A 19,717-nucleotide genomic window follows, 5' to 3' on the forward strand; every position below is an offset into this window, starting at 1 on the left:
TAATTGGGTTTATGGAGTGTCAAGCAGACAACCTGCCCTGCTGGGGTTCCAGTAATGGGTGCACAAGTGATCCTACAACACCCAATACAGAAACCCCTTGGCAAGAAGTGACAAAAGAGCTTCCTTGCTAAAGAACTGCTTTTCCACATGTCAGGATCCTTTAGAGTAATGGAAATGATTCAGAAGGAAACAGGAGAAAAATAACGAGAACCATTTTTGATCAAGGTAATTTTATCAAATTTTATACCACAGAGGGTAACCACAGGAGACAAGAGCATAACAGAAGACTTAAAGTGATATTGCTGAGCGTGCATAAAACTGGTGATGCTGGCAAAGCCACAAGATTGTAAGTAACATAGTCTTATAATCAGTATATAAAAATAAATGCAAGTTACTCATTGTAGGAAGCCTAGTGAAATTAAACCCAAGTCTTCTGAAGACTTAGCAGTAGAAGCAATTATCCTTCTAAGGTGATGTGTGAAGTTGAAGTGGCTGTCACATCCAGGCGCAGGAGGTGGTAGTGTGCTGCCCCCCCGAGACTGCCTTGATTGCTTCTCTTAACGCTTTCTCTTTTTTAATATTAGCAGCAAAAGTCTTGCCTCCTTGCTTTGCCCTAGGCCCAAACAACTCTGATCTAGTTAGTTCTGAGCTGTTACAGGCCTTGGTAGCCATATGAGGGAAAATAACCGTTTTCTTTACTGCCACAGCTCAAATCTGATTCTAAAGGCAATAGGTAGGTGCAATGTCTTATGCTTTTTCTTGCTGTGTATCTGAAGTTTCCAGTATATCCGCAGTCATAAAAATAAATATGCTTATTTACTATTTGCCCACACAGAATCACATGTCCCCACATACTACTTCTTTGTGCTTACATTAAGAAAATAACATGAGTGATTTGACTGCATCTTATCTGCTTAGTGGCCATGAAAACGTACCAAGGTGAGGAAGGCTTCCCACTCATGCTTCCAAAGCCTCTCTAGCAGACCAAGTTCATGTCTGGTTTTGAAAAAACAGTAAAATGTCACAATGGCACCAAAAGGAACACAAAGTCATGGACAATTGTGTACTGTAGGAAGTACTTTTATCACTAAAAACCCCACCAGGCCTAGGAAGGAAGAACTCTGGGCTCAAACACTCCCAGCTGACTCGCTGGCTCAGTCTAGCCTGCCGCTCCACATATATTTGTTTTTTCATCAGACCTCTCTAATCTTCTCTGAGCAAATCAGGCTCAGCTATCTCTTCCCTTCCAGTCCACTATCTCACCTGGCTCCCTCTCTTTCTTTGTTTTGGTCCCTCCCCCCCCCCCCCCCCCCCCCATTTTTTTAACCAATCTAGGCATTCTCAAAGGGCTTCATGCCATTGTAAAGTTCTCAGCTTGTATTTTCACTTTCAACTGTACGTTTCACAATCCCGAAAACACAGTCTGTATTTAAAATTAATCAGGTGTGGAATTGAGATGCCCACAGTATTTTTCAATGAATTCTTACTGCTTTAGCATCCTCCCCCCACCTCTGTATCCATGTACCTCCTATTTTCTCTCTGAGGACTCTGAGGCTAGGTCAACTTTGTCTTAATTTTGATAAAAACACAAAACTAAACAAAAAACCTTGGTAGAGAATATTTGCTGTAAGGTATTACAATGTCAAGGAAAGAAAATTACTCGTTTCTCTTCTGTCCTTCATTGTCAATCAAAATGGAAATTTGTTATTTACAAGAAGCTGAGAGCTTGTCGTATTGTCTTTTGCTGCAGAAAACTCACATGCACTTTGAAGACAAGAGAAGTCATCTAGAAGAGGCAGGGTTAGATCTGTGGGAGACTGCAAAACAAGTATGCATCTTCTGGGTACCAGATAGCTCAGTCCCAAGGGTTTTTCCTGAAGTGACTGGGGAATGAGGTGCAGGAAATATAACATGTATGTGGTTCCCCCTAGCTGCAGGGACGTTCAGCACCCATAAAAATTTTTGAGGGTTATTTTCACAAGGTTGAAAGCAAAGATCCGCACACATAAATAGTAGAGGCATATCCCCATCAGTTCATCAGACGAGCAAATTTGACAACTGAGCTCACAACACCTTCTTGGGGTTCAGGATGTTTCTTGCAGCTCTACCGTTAACCTTCATGGAAACCCAGAATCTCCTGCCCAAAGGACTTCAGGGAGAGCACACAAAGATGCAAGGGCAGGGACAGCCTTGCATACTATCCCTATTCCAAGCCAACCAGTGGCTTTCAAGCCACTGATCCAAAGCAGACCATCTCAGCTTTAGCCTGGTAAAGAGCTCAGAGCCGGCAGCTCCCCCCAGCCTTTTTACCGTAACTGTGAGAACAAAAGCTCCCACTACCTGGTGTTTGACTGACTGAACAGAGCAGTTTTAATGATTGCAAACAGGAGCTGTTAGTTCCAGCAGGTATAAATTAGAAGCAAAACAAAACAAAACAAAACAAATGGAAACAAATATTTCATAATCACTGGCAAAATGGAATGAAAATCCTCTTTCAGCGGAAGGTGATTTTAGTATTGGATTTATTTATTATCTAGGAGAGTGGCACAACAGAGTATTTGCCAGTTTCCATTTTGAATTCATCAATTTTTGGTCAATGTTTGATGAAGACTTACCTTTACCAAAATAATAAGCACAAATAGTCAGATGAGAAGTTTGATTCTGCACTTAATTCACTCAGCTGCCGCTGACGTTTCGTGTGCATACGAGTATGTTATCACTCTATAGGTGAATAATATACAAGAGGGTTACGCGCATGTTTATAAGCAATCCGCAGGACTTATTATACCAATTGCAAGCTTAAAGGGAATGCAAATCCCGCCGTGATTAGAGCAGGAGCCCGGCGAAGTCCTCAGAGCCGCCGCGCGTCTGCAGTCCCGACGCCCAGGTGATGGGCGCAGGGCGGAGCGCAGGAGCAGCGCGGCCCCGGCCGGAGCAGCGCTCCCGTTGTGGTAGGCATCCCCTTTTCAGCCGAGTAATCAAATAGGTTTGATCGGTCACTGTCTGCCTTTGTCCGGCGCTGACCTACACGTTATGCTGAGGGACATCTTTGTCTCACTTTTCTTTGGTCACCGAGTTCATGGAGCTCAATGGGCCGCGGCTGGCAGTCCATTAACGGGGGTTCTCAGCCCAGCCCCGGGCCACCCAGGAGCCCCGCTGCATGTTCTCACTGAATGGCTTCACTGGTGGCCCATTCAAATGCGCTAATGTCAGAAAAAAAGAGTTGAATGGAGGAGCCAATGTACACCATTGCTCAGGCGAAGTGACTGCAGCCTCCAACAAAGCCTCCCCTGTGGTGATGTTAAGCAGAGTTATCAATAGTGCTAAGGCAGAGCAAGAACTAATGCTCCAATCATGTCATCAACAGGTGGCACAGATGCAGCCACTTCAATACAGAAATCACAGGGCAACATTTCCTGGTAATTCCATCCTCTTTCCAGCGCTAACGTACAGAAAAATGTGCAGATGTCATGTGGCTCTCTTGTAGTGTGTCAGACCCCCTTGAACCAGGCTCCAAAGGACTTTTTTGTTTCCTGTTTCTTTTACTATTCACACCAACTGTAGGCAATGTTAAAGTCTCGTTTTGCGTGAAGCACAAAACTTAGTTTTTAAGGTACACATAAATAATTTCCTTTACTTTTTCTCAGCTGCGTGAATGGACCTTGCAAGCAAGAAAGGAAACTGTTTCAGTATTCACAACAGTACGGGACACATTATTACACCATTTCATTAATTCTTAGAGGGCACATTATTTTGATTTATTTAAAAAAAAAAAGAAATTAAATCAAAATATGGTTGAACTCACACCCACTATGAACATGAATGTCTTTTCTTCTCACTTGAGTACAATGTTCACCTCTAATGTTTTGGAGATAAAACCGGGCACAATAAAAACAGGGCTCCTAACAATTCTCAATGCAACATCTACACAAAGTGAATTTGCAAAGCACATCGGAGGCAAAGAACCGCCACAGTTTCTGCTCTAATTAACAACTCATAACTTTGGCAATGGATTTCCATTGCTGTGCTCATAGTAGGTGGTAAATGTGCAGCAGAAGGGAAGTAACCATCTCCACAAAACGTGTTACTTCTGAACACGAGAGACACCTTCCTCTGTTAGGCCGGCAGACTCGCATTCATTTTCAATTTGTTCGCATGAGAACAGAAGGGGAGAAAACAAAAACCACTAAAGAAAATTCCCCTGCTGGGGGAGACTCCAGCACTTAAGGAGGCTGAGATAAGACTCCTTCCAAAAGCGATTTCACAGCCACAGGCAGTCACTGGGGACAGGGCACAGGTCGTGGACACAGACCGCTCACCAGAAAGCTTTCCTCAACTCTGTAACGAGCCTGAAACCAAAAACAGAACAGAAACACAAAGAAACAGAAGAAACCACACCGATGTTCTAGGTCTTTATGCTACAGGGTATTGGTTAAATACAATTTTAGGAAGAAAATTGAGCGCCACGCTACAAAGGCGAGAGGAAAAATTCCCTAGCAGTCCAGCCTGGGGGAAAAATATCTCTTATTTGGACTTCAGCTCTTATTTGACACCTTCCACTTCATATAGACAGGAGAGAAATTGTGGGCCAGAAACACGAACTAAGCAATAGCCAGTCCTGTACAAGCAACAGATTTAACATTCCTCCACTTAAATGCAAAGTAAATCCACTAATATGACCGAATTGATACAGAGAGCTAAGATTAATTAAAAACAGGTGGGTTTTTCCCCATTGGCATCACGTGGTACTAGATTTACTGTCAGAAGGTAGGGTTTTTTCCAAGCTGCTGTAACTTTTTAAAAAATCCATTATTGTGAATACAGAATTCATGATATCCATACAGACGCTGAACTAAGATTTTAGTTTACTTGTTTGTTCAATGGTCTGGATATGATTTGCATTATTTATCAATGGGTTCTTCATTCATGTATAATTAACTTATTCTGAATTCAGGCTCATAACATAAAAAGTTGTGATACAGAGTGAGAACATTTTCAAATAATCATTAAATCAACCTGGCTGTGGCGTATATGATTACTTATTAAAAACAATAGGACAGCTCCACTGAAAAAGGAGGTTTTGGTTTAGGTTCTATAAAAATATAGAGAAGTCACCATAAGACACAAGTAAGCCATTTGTAAAAACATATGCCTTTAAATCAGACTTTCTGTGACCCTTTCCATGAAACTTCATGCATGTTTGTCTTTCTCTGGGCTTTTGAAAGATGGAAGAATATGCCAAGGATATCCTGAAAAAAAAAAAAAAAATGTTTTCCCTGGTACCTAATTGTTTACTAATTGTTGCTCCTTGTTTGCTACTTCACATTCAACATGCAAAAGTTCCAGAAAATTTAACAGAAATTTTGTCTAAGAACAGGTCTAACCTGCAGACTTCAGGAATCTTTTAAGCTGTGTTCTTCATATGCATTTTATAATAATTTTCATTACTTGTCAGTCATTTGTCATTCAGAAAAAACAATGATTTTTTTTTCATGTTTCACCTTAAATGCTGCTATACAAATTCAAAAGGATATCCTAAAAGATTCTACCAGAAAAAAACACCAGGATAAACTTTTTCAAACTAGTTTGCCCCAAGGAAAGCTGCTTTTACTTAGCATAGAATCACCTGCTTTTCATTATTTCCTCCTTCTTTTACTCTGTATGCCTATGACCATAAAGGCTTAGCCGATCTCTGTGGAACTTTAAATCGTGAAGCGGGAAAGAAACTCCTGCTGCTTTGTACGACTTTTAGTCTTCGAAGCCTTTATAAATGTGCACAAAACCACAAACTGCAATAATTCCACAGCTGGCCTTCTCCCTCCATGTCTCCAATTCTCCACTTCTAAAAGTTGCTCTTTCGTGTCGCTGCCCCGCGCGGCCGGCAGACCGAGGATCCTGCTGCCTCTCCCAGAGGGATGAGCAGTAGGCTTCCGTACCAGCTGGCACAACAGCTCTTTTCACACAATTTTTGATCTTCTGGTACATGCCAAAGTGTTTTATAGGATAACTTTTATATTCAGAATAAACTTATTTTAAATCTTCCTTAAAATCACAACTAATAGCCCTTACTTGCTTTTCAAAACATTGGGATTTACAGTGCTGATTGCTTCTGTTTCTCCCAGCTCTTCTCACCATGTTGTCCGGTAACAGAACATATAATGAGGACTGGAAGGTCGTACGTGTAAGGCCTCACCCCTACAAACATGCTTAACAAACCTACCCGGTTACACTCAGAGGAATAATAGCAAGCTTTGGCTAAAACATTTTTTTCGGACACTTTTAAATATATTTTTAATATATCCAAATATAGAACAGGATCGTTTTCTGAAATACTGGTTGGTACCATGAAGAGGTTGGAAAAAAGGTCAAGATTTATTTCTCTCTAGCCTAACGACAAAGCAAAGAATATCTGGGTTTAGAAGATTACAGCTGTCTTAAAAGATGGCCCCATTTCAAATGGGAGTAGCAGCTTCAGTTCTTCATAGTGTGATATTTATCACTGTGTAATAAAAAAGTTCTGTGCCTTACAAATTCTCTAATAGGTAGGTCAACCACTTAATATCATGTCATTCCTATAATCATACACAGCACTTGAGCTTTACATAGATCTCAGACGTTGTCACTTCAAAGGAGATCAGAACAAAAGCAGTAAGAGAAAAGGTTCTTTTTCTTTAATGCAAATGGGCTTCTTTTTAAAGAGGTGTTTTTAAAAGCCTTCGTATCACATTAAGAAACTGCATTATGGCTACCTGAATTAAATGTCTCTACAATTGTCTGATAATTTAAAAATTAAACTCAAAGAGATTGCTCATATGTTGAAAATGGCAACTGCTATCCCCACTGAAACAACCTACATTAGAACATTTGCGGTGACAGAGATCATTTCCATTTGGCTGTATTTGCAGGCAGTTGGCATGCTGTAAGAATTCACAGTTAGCCCACCTGTTCTGGGTGAAAAATGAGACAATAACCCCTGTCCCAGCATTTGACAACGCAATAATCCTGTTTTACTGCAATGTTTGCATTCACTGGAGAAAAAAAATACCAAAAAAAAAAAAATACCCCACCAAAAACCACTCAACCCCAAACAAACCAAAAAAAGCCAATCAACCAATCAAAAACCCCCCAGAAAATCCCACCCAACTGTAAAACGATTGTCTCCAACTTTACAGTGTCTGGAGCACAGAATTTTTTGGCGCTCGGGGATACAGGCGTGCTGCAGACTGGGAGGGAGATGCAGTTCTCCCATCAGCACGGACCAGGGCAGCTGGCCAGCCAAATCAGGGCTGAGTTCTTGCTTGACCATTCTGTAATGCAAAGACATGAACAACAACAACAAAATCCTGTTGCAAAAAATGCCTATGGATAACTTGTAGGAAAAAACCTATCTGGATTTCTATCATTCATTAAAAAAATACTGAAGAAAATGTGCACACTTTTAAATGGTCAAGAATCTCTGTGGGAAAGATGTGATGACCAGAGGGGTTTTCCATGGATTTAGGTAACTGAGAACTGTTAGTATTTTCCGGATATAGTTCCGGTGCAAACTGTTACAGATAGAAGAATTTGACTCCAGCTACTCTGTCCTGCAAGAATTAAATCTGGGAGTGAAAACCGTCCACCAGTGCTAGAAGAAAGCAAACACTGCCAGTTGCCTTAGTTTGGTAAACCATCATCCCAGTTCCCAGCCAGGCAAGGGGAGAGCCTTTCACTGCTGCTATAATCTACCAACTGTTCACAGAAAACCAGCGAATGGGAGAACCCCACAGGGATCAAAATTCAGACCAGCATGTAGTAGCAGAGGTCCTTGACTAAACCTGCAGAGAAGCCCTCTCCACCTCCTTCCTCCCACTCCCCTGTAAGGGACTATAAAAATATCCTTCACCAGGCAGGCAGAGAGACAACCAGTAAAGGGAAGGAGACACTATGGCCATGGCATGTTTTTTGCAGTAAGATGTTCTTTTCTTTTTATTCCCCTTCATCTTAAGGCACTCTGCAACTTCTATGCTATCTTCCTCTCCAGCATGTAGAATTGCCTCCATCATTTCCTCCTGTAGCGCTCGGCTGTGTGTGGGTGGGGGGTGATATTACCTTTTCACCCTTGCTCAGCAAGGATCTCCTTTTCTGCCACCTCACTCTGGTGAGGACGGGAACACGGATGTGCTCCCATCTTCCTGCAGAGTGCAGCAGTAGCCTCCGCTTTTAAGAACAAGGAACTTGAATCAAACCTTTTTTTTTTTTTTTTTTCCCTAGCCACCTGACAATATAGGGCAGAGAAAGGAGACAGAACAAGACTTTGCGTACTAGCCAAAATACTGAGATATTGTCATGAAATTATAAAAATGCTGGGCTGAAATAGATCTCAAGAGATCATCTAGCTCAGCAGTGTGCGCTGAGGAAGAAATCTCTCTGCTGACAATACTAATGGCAGGCTGTTAATACTACCATTCCAGCTCTGCAACTTCTCATCAGAGAATTTGGTTGTCATTCACTCTTCTTTCTTTTATTTTTTCCCTTTTAAATCACACATGGTTTGTGTCTGTCGCTCAGCAAAGAATCAGACCAACCCACGTCTTGGGACGTGGCGCTGGCTTCAGATACGCTTTCCCCTTGTGATGTGTTCCGATGGATTTTGGAGACACCATTCCTCAAGGAATTTCTTCTTCCCATGAGTCCCTCGCAGAAGAGAAAGGTTAAGTTAAAGAGTAATTGTTCTTGCTGAGCCCATTGAAATTGCATTTGTGACATCCAAATGGATTTTTTTTTTCAAGCAGTGCACTGGATTGACAGGAAAGCAGCTGCTCTGCAGCAAACGAGAGTGAAAATTAATAGGAGACCAAGGTAAAAGAAAGACTGTTGGTTTTGCTCACCCCCATCAAATTGTTGGGATTTAGAAGAGCACCCTTTGATCTCTCCCAGGATAATTACTGCTCTGGGTTTGACTGCTTAGTACATTAGTTGCCCTTCACAGAAAAATGCAACTATTGTATAGAAATCTGTAATGAAAATTTAAATGAAAATACAGCATCTGATAAACAAAACATAGCAAAAGTCATCTGGCAGAATACCTGTGTCACACAACTTTTTCAAGTGTTTTGTAGCTGAGCAACAGCACGTGCACTGGCTGTTAAAGTGAAACAGGTATAAAAAGGAAAAGCATGTGTCTAAGAGAGATCAACACATACAGAGCTTTATGATGCATATGTTCCTTTGAAATATTACCAAAGTTCTAGGATTAGTTGATTTCAATATGTTTCTTAAATCTTACCGTATTACAGTAAGCGCAGTAAATTGCAAGAGCTCGATTATGCAGGAATGGTACTGGTTTTAATTTCATAAGCTCATAGCAGCTTAAGATGAAAGACATGTTAACTGTAAACAAGTGCATCAGCTCACGTAACAATCAAAGATGATTTTTCCGTAAGTAAATAATTCTGCTCAAAGCTTTAGAGCATACAGCTATAACAAGACCAACGAAGTATCCTTTTGTAATGAGAAAGCAAATAGAAAACATTCCCGTGACACAAATGGCGGAAAAAACGCCATTCCTTCACGAAGAAGTTTCATTTCCAGCCCTGGCAGCCTTTCTGGTTTCCTATGTTGGTTCCAAGAGGCAATTGGGCATCTCGGCTCCACATCACCCTGCTCCTCAGCACTCAGTTCCTGGGCGAGGGCGAAGCCCAGAGTTAATTTCTTGCCTGCTGGAAAACAAGTAGAATTTCCAGACACCATCACCTTCAGGGTCCACCGTCCTGCAAAGACAACAGATGTCTTCTAAATCTGATATTAAAAAGGAGGATCAGACAAATGTGACATTTTATTGCTCAGTCTAACAGCCTAAGTTTACTTTTTTTTTTAAAAAAAGATATACGTAGGCACATCTGCAACATTTGGCTCCTTTTTTCAGTAAGAATAATTCTTATCTAACAAAAAGGAAACACTGCGATACTCGGTAGCTCATTAAATTTGTCATCATTCCATCTGTTTACAGATTTTATTTGGGGAAAGAATGCTCTTTTCTAAACATACATCTGTTAATATTCTAAAAAGTATCTGTACCAAATTCAGACGGCAGAGTAAAGGTCACCATTCCCACTGCCTGTATCTCAAGGCGGGGTCACCTCTCAGAGCAAAGGCCTGTCTGACTGACCAGGAGACTAACGCACACGTGAGACGGGGATGCGGAGGGGAACAGAAATACCTGACTGCAGGATGACCCGTGCTCAGGATACAGGCAGATGCACGCCCATGGCACCATGCAGCCAAAGCAGCAGGAGGCACCCGTGGGAAGGTATCTCAGCTTTTGACATGACCAAGAAGCATCCAAACTTGTGTTCCTACAGACGAGCACATCCCGCACCAAGTAATTCTGCTTATAAAATAGGTTTGATAATAATGTACTAAACTATCATGAAGTCACAGACAAAATACTTCATTTCTTGAAATAAGATTATTGCTGGGTGTTGTCCAGGACACTGAGCTGTGATAAATCTGAGCAGATAAGCAGTTTGGTGCAGCCCTGAGGTGCATTGAACGTAACGCAGTAGGTTTGCAGTGGCCCTTTGGAGACACACTGGTATGTATTTGCATATACACGGATGTTTACATGTGTGTGGAAATACACATGTGTAGGTGTGTTGTAATCTTAGCGTAAATTACGCTGGAGTGTTAGACTTGTGCTTCTGTAATACGGTTTTGCCATAATATTATTTTTGGCCTCTCTTCCACAAGGAGATGTAAACTTGAGTTTATCAAGTATTTTAAGCAGAAAATGCCTACTTGGCTAACAACACTGGAGGCTTCTATTTTTGTAGCACTTGGATATAGCAGATTAAACACATTATGCATTAGGCCCACAGTTTTCCTAACAAATATAAAGTGTTCCCTCTGTCTTGCAAAGATCAATACTGCAAGAGTTTTTATTTTTAACAGCATGGAGCAAAACTCAAACTTTCCACATTGCAGCCTGGAAAAAAACAAAGAAAAAAAAAAAGAATTTTTGGAAACAGAAGTTAGATTTTCATTTAGTGATCGAAGCTGTTTCCCATAAAATTGTCTTAACAACCATATAAAATATTTTAAAATACTTTTCTGTGGTATACAATCAGTTACACAGAATAGAAAATTTTGGTCAATGCTTTTTAATCTTTACTGTATCGGTGAGATTTGTTTTACGTTTCAAATCTAATCAGAGGGAAGCCATTCATAAATAACAGTGCAGGACATAAATCAGAATGGGGTAATGAGAATGCTCGATATTTGTGCACTTTTTTCTATAGGAGTTCTGCAGCCCTTTCTTCTCAGAATAATAGAAATCCTTGGATTTAATAGTTAACTTATATAATTAGCATATATTCATTTTCTGTGTGAGAAAACTAGAGCCCAACGTGACCCTGAAAACAGAAATATATTTAAGGATGTCTTATGAAGGGACTTAAGCAAGAACAGACTTTTCATTTTATTTTACCTTTTAGCATCTTTACTGTTAGTTCCAGCATATCAAAGACTTAAAAAACAATCAACCAACCAACCAAAAACCGCTTTCTAGCAAGATAACTTGTTCCATTCCCAGAAGAGACAGACAGAAAGAGAAGGAGAAACTGCTGTAGTGTGAAATGTTAGGTCTTTCAGGAAATCTCATAGAGATGAACACAATATGTACTACTGCATCTTTATCCTCTGAAGACTTGGTTTTGAGAAGCATTTTAAGCATCTTAACTGCTAAAACATCACAAGCCCACTGCATGACTATTAAAGGCATAAATAAAAAGATCACTGGATGAGATAGTTTCATCTAGACTGCAGTTTCAGTTCAAAAGAGTTGGAACAGATATTTTAGGATGAGATACGTAGCCGTCATTTCTAGTATTATCTAAGAGCTACTCTGAGGGACAAGGACAATGAACAATTGTCTCTCCAGATTTAACATACATAATATTTGGTTTTCTGGAGCAGCAGAACCATAACTGAAAAGGCAATAATGCCTTCGGGTTTGTGTGCATGCGGGAGCATCTGTGCTTTCTCTATAATAAGATTTTATTTTTAATACTTTAAACCATTATTTTAAAAGTTAATTATTACCAAGCTACCTGTGAATACCTTTTTTTTTTTCATCATTGTGTACTTTTTATTAATAATTGAAAAAAGCTCTGAACCAACTGACGAAGAGAAAAATAAAGGAGAGATCAACAACAGCATAACGCAAGTGGCACATGACTACAAACATCTTTTGTTGTTTAACAACCTAGTTCTCATAAATATCCAATGATTTCAGGGCAGAAGATTTTCGATAATACCTCAGTGCCTAGAACTCACTTTTCCAAACCTAAGGCACTTAGGACTAAATCTTAAGAAAAACCTACTTACTGAAATTTCAGCTAAAGCAAGGTGCCAGGGTCTCATGCAATGAGAACCCAAGTGGGAAAAAAACCCATGAAACCAAACAACCAAGAAACAAAAACAAACTCACATGGAGAAATTAGAAAGTGCCACTTAAACTGACTTTAACTGGCAACATCAACATCTCGTGTTAGGACATACATAATTCAAGGGAGAGGAGCAGCAGAGGGAAATGGAGACACACATCAAAGAACACTACCATTATTTATTCCTCTGCTTTACCTTCATGCACTGCATTGATACACACATTCTTTAAGTGCACTCGAGGTGACACCCACAGCCACGACGAGTATCAGATCCCAGTTAGCCGGGCTGAAATCGGCAATTGGCAACCATGGAGAGCCAAGACCAAAAGGTGAAGCAGCTTGAATACCATTCCAAAAAGGTGTTGGGTTTTTTAAAATTTAGTACTCAAAAACGTTTGTTAAGAATAGACAAGTATATTTCTCTGCTGTCAGGAAAAAGAAAAGCCGTAAAATACCATAAAACAACTTGCACAGTCAAGAATCATTACGTATCAAAAGTCATCTCTCCAACTTATACTAAAACCCAGAGATAACTTCCCTTTGGTGGGTTTTTCAGCTTGGGTTCTGGAAATATAATGTGCTCTTTATACTTCAGGCAAAACCACAGAGGATTAATTCACAGTTTCTTTTTATCAAAATCCAGGAAAACCTGATAACACCGTAGTGGAGCGAATCTAACACACCGATGCCTTTATTAGGATTCCCTCCCCTCCACAGTGCGCTACACTTGAAGTTGCCTTTAAAACAAGGCTGTTACACTATGCTGAGCATCTGAGGATTTACTAACAAATGCTAGCAAACATTTATCACTTATGTGTAGAAACAGTCCAGTAAAGAGATTGCACACACTTTCACTGGTCAAGTATTTTTTGGTATCGTCTGCAGCTGCAAGGAAATTGCACAATGAGCATCAGATTTTCTTACATTATCCAAATAACCAATTATCCATTTACGCTCAAAATACCAGAAGTCCACACATGCACTTATTCCAAAAATCACAAAAATTTGCGTTTCTGGATTACAGGACATGACTTAACAAATTGATGTCAGAGAAAAGCTGCTAAAAGCAAGTATTCACTGCACACAAATTAAGATCGAAAAATAAATTTTTTCAAAAGGAAAATACACAAATGCTAACATACCAATTGCAGTCGTATTTTCACTTTTAATTCAATAATTTTGTTTATTCAAGAGAAGCTGCTGTAAAACTTCCATCATTCCACAAAATCAAGAACCTTGCAGAGCAATTCAACCCAACTTACTGTGCAGCTCTTAGAAGCGCGCACTCGAGGCTTCCTCTGACATCCTTAGCCAAGGACCAAAGCTCGAATGCCTCAGGCTATCCTCTGAGGCACATTTAAGCAGGCACTAAGCACTGAAGAGCTCACTTCCCACTTCTCTCACTGTACCAGCCCCAGCATTCACAAGACCCAGTGGCAAACTGGGAAGATGATTTGATCTAACCAAGTAATGAATCAGAGAAGGAAATGTGGTCCTTCAGCCACTGCGCTGCCAGGACTCCACGCTCCTCTAGGTGCTGACACTCAACCCTGAATTCACAGAAAAATTAACCTTGCACGCACTTTACAGCTAGTCAGGTCAGTCCCCATTTTCTTTTTCAATAAGTAAAACTGGTAAATATTTTTGTTTTAAATTGCAGACCGCTAAGAAAATAATTCCCATAGCTTTCCTAAACAGATCTTATGCAAAACATTAGAAGGCAAATTATATATTATGCAAAGTCAACAGCAATTTCAACTGATGCTATAGCTCACATCTGTACCTACCAGCATGGAGGGAATATTACCAATAGCACAAACAGAGTCAGAGTGGCTTTAGCACTACAGCAATACAGAAGCTCTAAATATAAGATCAGACAAATGGCAGGTAATTCTCCCCCTTCTCTAAACACCAAAACCCTGATCCTCCAGCACTTGCATACCCACACAAGCAGAATTTACACCTCAGCAGTACTACTTCCATGTCAGTAAGACCTTCCAGGAATGCAGAAGTTCATCCACAGGTTTCTCAGGTACAGGGCCAGGCCTCCTATTTAGAGAGTAGCTAACGTGTACTGAGCTAAAACAACATCAATAGGCTTATCTACGGCATGAAAAATAGAAGCCAAACATCTGGAACTTAATAGCAGGCATTCAGAGCAACTAGAGGAGTACTCTTCTCTGTACATTTACTCTCTGCAAGTCATACCAGCAACACAGACTGGTCTCGTTTGGTTTTACATTTCTCCCTCAAAATTAGCGTGCCATTGCTCTGCACCAAGAGGTCCTGGTTTGTTATGATCCCAATACGAAAGGCACTCAGACTCTCTGAAGTATCACTTAAAATGTCATTTAGTGGAGCTAATACAAAAAAGCAGAGAATAGTATAGATGATTTGACATCTCTTCAGATGCTGGGAATCCCAAGCTGCACAGCATCAGATGGGTCTCCAATCAGTGCACAGCATGCTGCATGGATCCCTATCTCATTTGGGGCTTTCAAGTGTTTATGGGATTTTCTGAAAACAATTCTATTCACTTCTACTGTCAAACAAAAAGGACATTCACAGGAGAACTTGCCACATTTTCAGATAAAGACAAGGAGACCGGGGTGGTGTAATCACAGGTAGGAACGGCAGCTGCCTGCGGGCTCCATCATTGCAGCTCATTGGCAACGTTTATCCTATGGCCAAGGCAGACGTGCGGGTCAGCACAGGCCTGAAAGCAAAGCTATAGATGCAATATATAAACACCTAAATAAGTGCAGCACAGGTCTGCAGCTTCTCAGGTTAACTGTGATGTGGCTCGCCAACTCCTCGGCGCGCAGCTGTCTCCTGGCTGGGATCACCAGAGCCGCGGAGCACGCCTGCTGGCGTTCCTGATTCACGCAGCAACCCCCTGTCGCTTGGCCAAGCTGCAAATCCCTAAAGCCTATTTTTCTGCTTTACTGAAGAATTCCTCATGGCGCTGAAAAAACCTCCCAAAGAAAATCAGTATCTATTACACACATCTAAACTTGTTGCATGAACCATAAAATTTAAATTCCTAAACATGCCTCTATGCATAGAAAACCCTAAAATATCTCCATAATACTCTTTATGCAATTAGATTAGATTACATTGTACCAGTTTAGAAAAGAAATGACATCTTCTGTGGTAACTTTCAGGCCACAGGATACCAAGAAAACTAATATGGAGAACAGGCGGTAGTATGAGTATTTGGGATTAAATTTACAATTAACACAAAGCATTATAAAAGTTATGAACAAAAATGCAAAAGAAACAAACCCTATGCCTGGCTTTGGTTTGCTTGCTCACTATTTTTGATATTGAACACACGTACCTAGCTCAGTTTTCTAAGGAAATGAGACTTATTCAACTATACCACCTGTTTTTTCACCAGTCCTTTCACTCTAACAACTTCTGAACTTCGTCAGCTTTAATTACGTCTGACAAGGCAGCGAGAGGTTTCAGAGAAAGCACTCACTACACAGTGTGTGAGAACTTGTGGGTGGGAGAGAACGGCTTACATCATTGCTGTTCCCTGTGGAGGGAGGCAGAGGAGACCTGAAGGTTGAGGTTTATGGTCATTCTTGCTCCTCTTCCACCAGCCACAACATCTGCCACCTCTTGTCTTTAAAGCATCAGGAGTGTTTCTGCTGTCCAGTCCTGGCTGGGGGGTTGTAACTTCAGGGCCAAGAAAGCGGCTGCCCACCCATGCTGGAATCGCTCCTTCCGAGGGCAGGATGCCAAATCCCAAAAGCTGGTGATGCTGAAATTTTTTCTAAATTATCATCACCAAATGTGATTGACTGCTAACAACAGTCTGGTTAGGTATATTTCCAAAGTTAAAATTGGAGATAATGAGATTAGCCTGATATTAGATATCAGGACATAACCCTTGCTGTGATAGCCTCCTTCGTAAAATAAAGTATAAGTGGGATATGGTTTATCTTCTGTAACAAAAATCTTTCTTGTATTATAAAGTACAATAATAAAGCAACTCACATCCTGAATCCCACAGGGCCAGGAAAACATTTTTATTCTATATTATTCCAAACAATACTGGGCTATTTATACCCCAGGAAGGGAAAACCCCCCCCCAAATCAACAACAACAAAACAAAAACCCACAAAGAAAGAGAATTACTTAAAATGAGAAACAGCTTTCTCTGAGTTGCGCATGAAATTTTTATGATAGAGCCCAATTCAGATGAAGTCTGATTAAAAATGGTTCATTTGTAGGCAAGTTGGAATTGGCTGACTACTGCCTAATCATTAGGAATATTTATATGCATCTCAAACTATTTAAAAGGGAAACATTAGAAGAAAGAATTAAAAAAAAAATACACAAAAATGCATTTCAGCCTAAAAAGCTTTCCTTTGCGTTCTATTTAGAGATTTAATGGATACTCCAGTCATACAAGCAGCAAGACCACACAATCAGAGAATGAAAACCTGGACAAATATGAGAATTTAGTAACCCCATTTTGCAATTAATACTAAATTTTATCACATCATCTCACAACTTTTTCCACAGGTGCTGAGTTTTAGGCTGTTCAGCACAAGGGAGTTCTTGAAACAGAAGTGATACACTAACAAAACTGATTTGTGATTTGATTCCTGCTGTTAGAATGGTAAAAAACCTAAAATGGTCAGCTATCGGTTACATACCATGCTCAGACTTTGTCTCACTTAAGTTTCTCATGTACTTCAATCCAGTAATAGTTCCAACAAAATAGTCCTTGTATGATCAAAAACTGGATCACGCTTCATAGTCTTAAATGCAAAATAACTTGTTTATTGTGCTGGGCTCAAAATACATTCTGTGTGACATATGTGGCTATTTTTGTTAGTTCTAGGGTTCCCACAACCAAATCTTCCAACAACGTGTCGAACACGTTAAACCTCACAGCTTCCCACCGAGGAAGCGCTATTTTACAAGTGGGACAGACACGTGCAGAGATTAATAGCCAAACTCCCAGGGGTATTTAGGAGCCAAACAGCAAAGCCTTGCAGGATTTTGAGGCGAGAGTGAGCACACAGACAGAGTCATTGTCCGCAGGTGGCTACAACATCCCTGATTCAAACATGCATCCATGTCTGGACGGGTACTGAAGGGGTGAAGCTGCGTATCCCAGACCTGCGGGGAATGTCATCGGCACCAAATCTCAGGGACTGACGCTTTCACAGCTCCTTGAAGTTGTTGCATATATTACCATTAATGCCTATTCTTCCGCACTAGAAGGAAAGCTTTAATTCTTTATCAGCAAGAGGTAAATTATCTTTTGTGCGTTTAAAATTTTCTCCATAGTACGTTCATCTCTGCTGTCACAAAGATGCAATGGTTTGCATTTCTGCTATTTGGGACTTGCAAAGGCTGAAAACACCAGCCCTGAAGATTACCTTAATTTATTTACTAATTACATCACACCCAAGGCATCCACCTCAGTTGACACGGATCCCTCCGAGCCCCGCATTCTTCTGCTTCTGGCACATCTCCCTCATCCACAACACACACACAACCGAGACCAGACAGTGGAAGAGGAGACCTTCTCCAGCAGCTGCCCAGCAGTACTGCTGCTCAGGACAGAGCAAGACTAGGTGGAGAACACAGCTGGCTCCTCAACCAACACAGCTACACCCCACAGCCTTTCCCAGTTTCTTTTCTCCTCTCTCAGCCACCACGGCACAGCTCTACTAATCATCACACAGCTTTGTGCCTGTCCTAGGAGCTCCAGCTGCTTTGGAGCAACACATTGGCCACCAAATAAATACTCTGACTGCGATACTTCAGCTGTGACCTTACAACAAAACCATCAAGAGCTGAGTTGCAAACTGAAGGAAAATTATTTTTAAGAGCATTTTACCAAGATAAGAAAAGTTGGAAAGGATTTGGTTGGTTAAAAGAAAGCCAGGGATCAAAAAAAGCAGTGAATCGTCTCAGCCTTTAGGAAGTTGTAGATGGTTTAAGGGTCAAGTACATCAGCGTAGTGCTAGCCCACAGAAAATTAGGAATTTGGTATTTTACAGATCCTGAGCACACACTGTTGGAACACAGTGTAGGAGCATGTTGTTAATTATTTAAGAGGAGAGGTAAATTGTGTTAATTTTGCATTTTTGCAAGGTAATACAAAATTTCTAGTGATAACACTTAAATACCTTGCTTGTGGTGAAGTATTTCTCCTTACCTGTGAGCAGGGTGTTGTATTAGCCCAGGGTGTTGCAGTCTTACAGCAAAGAGAGAAAGCAGTGGTCACGAGATGATTCTTTGTGGGCATTTGAAGTAACTCAGAGTTTTGTTTAAAGATACTTATAGTGATAGGGCTGGTTACCTGGACTAATGCTTAAGATGCTTTAGAAATCAGCATAAATATAGCCAAACACAACAGGACACACACACTGGAAGATGAAGCAACTGGTTGCTGGAGGAATAAAAGGCAGGCAGATCTAAAATTAATTTCTATCCCAGAAAATTCCACGAATTCACTATTTTTCTCCTTCCTTTTTTCCTCTATTTCCCTTTTGGTCTTGAGTGAGCAGGTACACTGGACATACTGACTCTGCAGCAGAGCTGGCCCTGTGTCCCCTTTCAACATTTCCTACTGTTTGCTTCCACCCGGAGGTGCAGAGCCCTGGGAATAGGTGTGCTAAATCATGGCAGGCAATGAGCTCACCAGGATTGTAAGAAAGGATAAACCAGGTTCATTGCACGTAGAAGCCTGGCAAGCAAGTGCAGATGTACCACATAAAGTACTTCCAAGGAAAACATTGTCTGCATAGGGAAGATTCTGATCTTCATTTTGACAAATAAAAATAAGAATCATATACCATAATTCTCTCTATATAATTTTTTTTTTTTGGGGGGTGGTGGTGGTGGTGTAAAATACAAACCCAACCAATTCCCATCCACCACCCATGGCCACACATAGAGACACGTGCTAACTAGAGATCCTTCCATGGAAACATACCTCCTCGATTTACAACAGTAGAATGTGGGCACATTCAGAGTTAAGCTAACAAAGAGAAGTAACAAGCACTGCTACATTTCTGAACTTTAAACAGTGAAAATTTACGATACAAGAAAGAAAAAGAAAATTCTGAGAACTCGAGTTAAACTTTAAAAGTAAATAGCATTTCATGCGAAACCTCAAAGTGCCCTCTTCTGGCAGCTGCCACTAACTGCTACCTCTTTGGAAACGCATCCCCAACCCGCAGGGCTTACTCTCCGATTAAAGTTCTTTTGACACGCATTTTTTGTTATGAAATTGCCTTTACTAGCTATAAAGCAAGGGT

General features: G+C 40.7%; 1 long non-coding RNA gene across 5 annotated transcripts in view; it reads right to left on the reverse strand.

Moving 5' to 3' along the window:
* Nucleotides 1-18,718, reverse strand: part of LOC142602023 (uncharacterized) — a 64,203-nt gene extending 45,485 nt beyond the window's left edge. For all 5 annotated transcript variants that reach the window (XR_012835647.1, XR_012835646.1, XR_012835648.1 and 2 more), the window contains exon 1: nucleotides 18,613-18,718. This is a non-coding gene — a long non-coding RNA (uncharacterized LOC142602023). The remainder of the gene's footprint in view (nucleotides 1-18,612) is intronic.
* Between the last annotated feature and the right edge of the window lie 999 nt (nucleotides 18,719-19,717).

This window comes from Balearica regulorum, chromosome 5 (genome assembly GCF_011004875.1).
Source record: "Balearica regulorum gibbericeps isolate bBalReg1 chromosome 5, bBalReg1.pri, whole genome shotgun sequence".
NCBI classification, from domain to species: domain Eukaryota; kingdom Metazoa; phylum Chordata; class Aves; order Gruiformes; family Gruidae; genus Balearica; species Balearica regulorum.